A 6,073-nucleotide genomic window follows, 5' to 3' on the forward strand; every position below is an offset into this window, starting at 1 on the left:
GAGAAGACTCCAAAAGTAATAGAAAAAAGTTTTAAGAACCCAAAAACTTGATTTAAAAAATTGATTGCATAATGTAAAATTACATAGTGTAAACAGTGTAAAAATGTAAAGCTTGTAAGCTCAATTGTACTGCTTCCACCCAAATGTCCCATAATGCATCCTAGTGCCATCGCTTCTCCACATACATGATGCACAGGGACAACAAAGCTTGATTAATCAGAAAAGGCTATCTTCTTCTTTTGTTCCATAATCCAATTCTAATACTCACATGCCCACTGTAAGTGCTTTTAGAAGTGGAGAGTGGTCAGAATGGGCACTTTTACTGGTCTGCAGGCATTCATTACCACACACAGCAAGCTGCGATGCATCTTTCAGACATATTTTTATTTATTTATTTTTTAATCATAGTCAATATTAACCTTTTTAGCAATTTCAGTAGCTCTACTGTGGGGTTAGACAAAGTGGGTTAGCCTTTACTCCCCTTGACAGCAATGAACCTTGAGTGACCCAACCCTGCATCCATTTCACTGGTCGTCCTTTCTTGCTTGGACCACTGGTGGTATTTACTAACCACTGCATTTCTGGAAAAACCCCATAAGATATGCTGTTTTGGATTACATTGCCATCACAACTTGGCCTTAGCCCAAATTGCTTAGATCCTTATGCGTTGTCTGCTTTTCTTGCTTCCAAAACATCAATTATGAGAACTGTTTACTTGCTACTTAACAGGTGCCATTCTAACAAAATAAATTTTACTCAATTAATCTCTGTGGTTTTAATATAATGGATGATCAGTGTACATTTATTACAATATTACATATTATGTAAATAAACAGACTGGTATAGGGCCATGGTTGTTCAGTGGTAGGTTTCTTGCCTGCCATGCGGAAAGCCTGAGTTTGATTCCCAGCCATTACCCAAACCCCAGCCAGTGGATGCTGTGCTGGACCCAAGCCCGGATATAATTGGAGGGTTGCGTCAGCGTAAAACCTGTGCCAAGTTGTGTGCAGATCAGATGGTTCGTTGTGGCGACCACTTGACAGGAGAAACCAAAAAACTGACAACATACAAATAAACAACAGTACCTGTGTCTAAATATCACTTGCAAGTGTTTGCTCTTCAGACTCTCCCTGTCCTTGTTTCATGTAATGCAAGTTTAACCCATGCTCTATAGGTTTCCACGTCAAAAGATAAATCTTGGATCTTTCCTGACAGTATGTCAAAACCTAGTTTCTCCATAGCAGCTGGCAATGCCTGTAGCATGCCATTGTCCCTCGCCTGTGATTATTGTGACACCCAAGGCTCGTGAAGTTATTACAGTGACCATTACTTTAACTGCTTTAACAGTACCCATATTAAACAGTGTCCCACACGGACTTAAATTAGAAATCACCCAATGTGGATTACATTATTATTATTATATTATTACATAATTATTATATATTATTTTGTGGAATTGTGGAAACTTTTTTACACCCAAAATCATCTCTTGATTAACGCATGATTTAGAAACCATTTTAAAGCTCACAGTGCCACCCTCAGGCAACAACTGCCAGGCAAATTCTAGCCTAAATGAAGGTTGAGAATGTTGAGAAGGCCGCAGCACAAGGCTGGGACATATGATAAAACACCTAGCTAAATATCATATCCCTAAACAAAAATTTACTGGCGCATAACCTTTTTTCTCTGTATTCGAAAATGATCAAAACAGATAAATAGAAACTCTACAAGACTTTAATCCTAAAGCGATGAAAACTGTTTCCCTGTATTCTTCCTTTGTGCCTTCTTAAGTTGTAGAATCTCCACTTCGTGATGGTTCTATAGTTTTATCATTCTGTATAATTGTATATATAATTCTTTTTCCTTTTTTTATTATTATTTAAGTGATCGTATTGATTTTTATGTGTATAATTTAAAAATATATATATGATAAAACAACAAACATAAGACACCTTCATGGGAAAGTGTCTGGATGGACATAGCAGGACAAAATGTAGGCCACCAATCCATCTTAGGCATGTCTGATAACAGGCAATGCTTCTTGATCATTATACCCTCTGAACATGCTATAATTTCATATTACTATAAAGACATAGACACCCAACATTTATCATAAAAATGATGCAAATTTCTTTTTTAATATTTTAAGACCACTATGTTTCGTTCTATTCTGACTGGAATAAACAATCATTAAACATGCTTAGAAGGTTACAAAAAATTTGAGCTTTCCAGAAGCCAGGTTGTTGGTCAGTCTGAAGGTGGAACCAGGAATAGCCAGGAGTCTTCAAATACTCCTTTCCACTATTAACAGAATCATAAATAACTTAAAAGATAGTTATTTCATTTTCTTCAACTTTAATATATAAAGATAAAAGAATGGTCAAAACTCACTCTTTTAATATCATCTTTACTTTTTTTCCATTTCTCAGAAAAATTTCTGTATGTTTATCTATAACTGTACGTTATTATATAAGAGACATTATGAGCGAGATTTTGTGTCAGATTACCTCACAGCAGCCATAACTTTTTGGAAGAAATAGGAGGTAAGGGTGGGGTGGGGGTTGGGTGCTCTGGTGAGAATTAAACTTTTTGGCCTACATGTTGCACATTACCCTGAACACACCAACCCCATACCTTGTTGGGGGTATGCTTTTCTTTAGCAGGGACAGGGAAGCTGGTCAGAGTTGATGGGAAGATAGATGGAGCCAAATACAGAGCAAAGAAAACCTTTAAAGAGTTTGCAAAAGACTTAGGACTGCGGTGGAGGTTCACCTTCCAGCAGGACAGCAACCCTAAACATACAACTTGAGCTACAATTGAATGGTTAAGATCACAGCATTTTCATCTGTTACAATCAGTCAAAGTCCAGACCTTAATTCAATTAAGAATCTGTGAAAAGACTTGAAAATTGTTGTCCAGATCCTCTTCTTTCAATATGAGTAAGCTTGAGCCATTTTTCAAAGAAGAATGGGCAAACATTTCACTCTCTAACTGTACAAAGCTAGTAGAGAGATACTCCAAAAGCTTGCAGCCGTCATTGAGGCAAATGGTGGTTCTGCAAAGTCTTGACTCGATATTTTATATGTAAAAACAAAACATACTTGACTTGATATTTTATATGTAAAAACAAAAAAAAAAATAGAAAAACATTTGGCATTTTCTGTAATTTTGTGTTGGTCTAATACATAAAATCCCAATAAAATACATTTACGTTTGTGTGTGTGTAACGTGACAAAAGGGTATAAAACTCAAAAGGTGTAAATGACATCTTGTCACACTCATGCTATTCTCTTCGGATTCATGAGATAGTCAGCTAGAATGGTTTTCAATTTACATGTTTCCATAACTGGGAATTTCAAAGTTATGAAATAACAGATGGAATCATGTAATTAAGTAACATCGAGGACATTTGTGATTTTAAGACATGAAGGCAGCTTATTTGGAAGAGTTCTTGCAAGAACTGTATCAAGTGCAAATCCTTTGCAAAACCCATTGAGCACCATTATGAAAACTGGTTTACATTTACATTTACATTTAGGCATTTGGCAGACGCTCTTATCCAGAGCGACTTACAAAAAGTGCTTTAATGTTTACAACATTGGATACATACTTACACTGGGTTAACTAGGTTAATAACTAAGTACCATTAGTCCAACACAACTGAGGTTTTTTTTTTTTTTTTTTTTTTTTCCCCCGGGGGGAGGGGGGTTAGTCCAAGTACTGGAGAAACAGATGCGTCTTGAGTCGTCGTTTAAAGATAGTCAAAGTCTCTGATGTACGGACATCTAGAGGAAGTTCATTCCACCATCTAGGTGCCAGAACAGAAAAGAGCCTGGATGAATGCCGCCCTCGATCCCTGAGAGATGGTGGGATGAGGCGAGCAGTGCTGGAGGATCGGAGGCAACGTGGTGCAGTGCGTGGTGTAATTAGCGCAGAGAGGTAAGTGGGTGCTGGGCCATTTTTGGCTTTGTAGGCAAGCATCAGTGTTTTGAATTTGATGCGGGCAGCTACAGGAAGCCAGTGCAGGGAGCGGAGGAGTGGGGTGGTGTGGGAGAACTTGGGAAGGTTAAAAACGAGTCGTGCTGCTGCATTCTGGATCAGTTGCAGAGGACGAATCGTGGACAGAGGCAGGCCTGCCAGGAGTGAGTTGCAGTAGTCCAGTCTTGAAATAACAAGGGACTGAACAAGCACCTGAGTAGCCTGTGAAGAAAGAAATGGGCGAATTCTTCTGATATTGTAAAGAAGAAATCGACAAGAGCGAGTAAGGTTAGCGATGTGTGGGGAAAATGACAGATGATTGTCCACGGTTACCCCAAGATTGCGGGCGGTGGTTGAGGGAGTGATTTGGTTGTTGTCCATGGATATCACAAGGTCTTGACCTGGAGATGAGTCACAAGGGATAAACAACAGTTCGGTTTTACTGAGATTGAGCTTCAGCTGATGAGCAGCCATCCAAAATGAGATGTCTGCCAGACATGCTGAGATCCGGGTGGAAACCTGAGTGTCAGAGGGAGGAAAGGAGAGGACAAGTTGGGTGTCGTCTGCATAACAGTGGTATGAGAATCCATGCGATGATATGACCTTACCAAGAGACCGGGTATAGAGGGAGAACAGAAGAGGACCAAGTACTGAGCCCTGCGGGACACCAGTAGAGAGTCTACGTGGGGCAGATGTAGATCCCCTCCATGTTACCTCATATGACCTATCTTTAAGGTAAGAAGCAAACCATTGCCACGCTGTTCCACAAATTCCAAGGCTTGTAAGAATAGATAATAGAATCTTGTGGTTCACGGTGTCAAATGCAGCTGACAGGTCCAGGAGGATGAGGACAGATGAAAGTTTAGCAGATCTAGCAGCATGGAGCTTCTCAGTGACTGACAGAAGGGCAGTCTCTGTGGAATGTGCCACTTTGAATCCACTTTGCCACTTTGGCAACTCATGCCACTTTGGTTCTCATGAAGACCATCCCAGGAAAGCAAGACCAAAATTTACTGCTGCAGGGGAGTTCATTTAGAGTTACCAGCCTCAAAATCACCAATTAGAAGATTAGAGCCGTTATGAAAGCTTTACAAAGAATAAGTAACAGACACTGGGCTTTTATTTTCTAAAGCAAGGGTGTCCACCTCTACACAAAAGTCCAAAATTATATTTTATTTTGTAACTTAACTTCCAGTCTAAATGTTTCATTGTATTGCAAATTTTTATCTTTATTTATTGGTATTTTCTAGTGCAATATTTTAATTGTAGTGAAATCTTTTCATTTAAGGTCACAGTTGTATAAGAAATTCACTGCATACTATGAATACTACATATGGTTGTGTATTTGATAAATTTGAATTATTCTCATCTTGTCACTATACGTTTTTTTTAATGTCTTTAAAAAATTTAATTACACTTGTCTCAATACTCTTGGCCAGACTGTGTGTTTATTTATTTATAATGACCTGGGCCTTCTTAAAAAATGTTCCAAGATCTGCTTTAAATCAACCCTCTGTCTACACCTAGGGAAGTCGATCCCCTTAAAGCTGCTAAAGAAAGAATTAATAATTTATTATACAACAGTTAGTTCTGAGCAAGTAACTAAATTTGATGAGGCTAGTGGTGATAATAGAGGGTAACAACACAGAGATCTTTAACTATATGCATCACTCTGCGTCCCAGGTGTTCTACAGGCATCAATTACATTAACTTTCAGTCATCAGCATGAGTGAAAGTAGAACCCACATTCAAAGCCAATTACGGATGCATTTTAGCAAAGCTGAATCCCAAATCCATCTCTAACCCCTAATAAAGGCCACTACTTGGTGTGTGGGACAAGCACTAGCTCTGGATTTAACTCTGTTTGGGATTTAACCCCAGAACCCAAAAGTTAATGGAGCTGACATAAAAGCGGAATAGGTGGAAATGTCTACAGAAGCTTATGAGAGTTACCACCAGTTACAGTCCAACGGCTCCATGTTTTATTCTTCTTACCTTTTTTACATAGTACAGACTAGAATTTGCATGCCTGCATATGTTGCTAGCTACATTACAAGCATTTCTTTAAATAGGTATCAGGACCAATAGACACATA

Source organism: Clarias gariepinus, chromosome 5, assembly GCF_024256425.1.
Source record: "Clarias gariepinus isolate MV-2021 ecotype Netherlands chromosome 5, CGAR_prim_01v2, whole genome shotgun sequence".
NCBI lineage: Eukaryota > Metazoa > Chordata > Actinopteri > Siluriformes > Clariidae > Clarias > Clarias gariepinus.